Source organism: Osmerus mordax, unplaced genomic scaffold, assembly GCF_038355195.1.
Source record: "Osmerus mordax isolate fOsmMor3 unplaced genomic scaffold, fOsmMor3.pri Scaffold_67, whole genome shotgun sequence".
NCBI lineage: Eukaryota > Metazoa > Chordata > Actinopteri > Osmeriformes > Osmeridae > Osmerus > Osmerus mordax.
This window is the reverse complement of record NW_027120624.1, coordinates 22,501-25,000: the sequence shown is the minus strand read 5'-3', so window position 1 is coordinate 25,000 and position 2,500 is coordinate 22,501.

Sequence of the window (2,500 nt, the reverse complement as noted above, 5' to 3'; positions counted from 1 at the left end):
AAAGGTCTGGTCCAGGGGAACACGGGCGTGTCAAGGTTGCCACGCGCACGCGCATCCCCGCTAAACAGGAGCCCAAACAAAACTTTAAACGGAGCTACCGAATTGGAAACCATCAATCCTGGGAAAATAACAACTCACACGTGTGCCCCTTATGCTAACTTGAATTTAGAAACCGTCCTCAACAAAATCCCACGTTCGGGCGCAAAACTGCACGTTTGAGGCCACATTTTCAATGATGCTGGAAACTTACATTCAAAGCTGGGAAAATGTGCTCATCTACAGGCATCCCCATTTAGGGACGTCGTAGCACCTTGACTCGGGTGGCGTTAGAAAGGTCTGGTCCAGGGGAACACGGGCGTGTCAAGGTTGCCACGCGCACGCGCATCCCCGCTGAACAGGAGCCCAAACAAAACTTTAAACGGGGCTACGGAAAAGGGGAGGGCTTTTTCGGGGACAACCACCACTCACCTCGGTTCCCCCCATCCCAACTTGAATTTAGAAACCGTCCCCAGCCAAATCCCACGTTCGGGGGCAAAACTGCTCGTTTGAGGCCACATTTTCAATGATACTGGAAACTTACATTCAAAGTTGGGAAAAGGTGTTCATTTACAGGCATCTCCACTTAGGGACGTCGTAGCACCTTAACTCAGGCGGCGTTAGAAAGGTCTGGTCCAGGGGAACACGGGCGTGTCAAGGTTGCCACGCGCACGCGCATCCCCGCTAAACAGGAGCCCAAACAAAACTTTAAACGGGGCTACGGAAAAGGGGAGAGCTTTTTAGGGGACAAACACCACTCACGTCGGTGCCCCCTGTTCCAACTTGAATTTAGAAACCGTCCTCAACAAAATCCCACGTTCGGGTGAATAACTGTGAATTTTAAGGCACATGCCTCTCTGGGCTGGGAGAGTGCATTCAAATAGGAGAAATTGGCTTCATTTAGAGGCATCCCCACTTGGGGACGTCGTAGCACCTTAACTCAGGTGGCGTTAGAAAGGTCTGGTCCAGGGGAACACGGGCGTGTCATGTTTGCCACGCGCACGCGCATCCCCGTTGAACAGGAGCCCAAACAAAACTTTAAACGGGGCTACGGAAAAGGGGAGGGCTTTTTCGGGGACAACCACCACTCACCTCGGTGCCCCCCATCCCAACTTGAATTTAGAAACCGTCCCCAGCCAAATCCCACGTTCGGGGGCAAAACTGCACGTTTGAGGCCACATTTTCAATGATACTGGAAACTTACATTCAAAGTTGGGAAAAGGTGTTCATTTACAGGCATCCCCACTTGGGGACGTCGTAGCACCTTAACTCAGGCGGCGTTAGAAAGGTCTGGTCCAGGGGAACACGGGCGTGTCAAGGTTGCCACGCGCACGCGCTTCCCCGCTGAACAGGAGCCCAAACAAAACTTTAAACGGGGCTACGGAAAAGGGGAGGGCTTTTTCGGGGACAACCACCACTCACCTCGGTGCCCCCCGTCCCAACTTGAACTTAGAAACCGTCCCCAGCGAAATCCCACGTTCGGGCGAATAACTGTGAATTTTAAGCCCCTTTTCCTCTCAAGCTGGAAACGTGCAAAGTTGGGAAAAGGTGTTCATTTACAGGCATCTCCACTTAGGGACGTCGTAGCACCTTAACTCAGGCGGCGTTAGAAAGGTCTGGTCCAGGGGAACACGGGCGTGTCAAGGTTGCCACGCGCACGCGCATCCCCGCTGAACAGGAGCCCAAACAAAACTTTAAACGGGGCTACGGAAAAGGGGAGGGCTTTTTCGGGGACAACCACCACTCACCTCGGTGCCCCCCATCCCAACTTGAATATAGAAACCGTCCCCAGCCAAATCCCACGTTCGGGGGCAAAACTGCTCGTTTGAGGCCACATTTTCAATGATACTGGAAACTTACATTCAAAGTTGGGAAAATGTGCTCATCTACAGGCATCCCCACTTGGGGACGTCGTAGCACCTTGACTCAGGCGGCGTTGGAAAGGTCTGGACCAGGGGAACACGGGGGTGTCAAGTTTGCCACGCGCACGCGCTTCCCCGCTGAACAGGAGCCCAAACAGAACTTTAAACGGGGCTACGGAAAAGGGGAGGGCTTTTTCGGGGACAACCACCACTCACCTCGGTGCCCCCCATCCCAACTTGAATATAGAAACCGTCCCCAGCCAAATCCCACGTTCGGGGGCAAAACTGCTCGTTTGAGGCCACATTTTCAATGATACTGGAAACTTACATTCAAAGTTGGGAAAATGTGCTCATCTACAGGCATCCCCACTTGGGGACGTCGTAGCACCTTAACTCAGGCGGCGTTAGAAAGGTCTGGTCCAGGGGAACACGGGCGTGTCAAGGTTGCCACGCGCACGCGCTTCCCCGCTGAACAGGAGCCCAAACAAAACTTTAAACGGGGCTACGGAAAAGGGGAGGGCTTTTTCGGGGACAACCACCACTCACCTCGGTGCCCCCCGTCCCAACTTGAACTTAGAAACCGTCCCCAGCGAAATCCCACG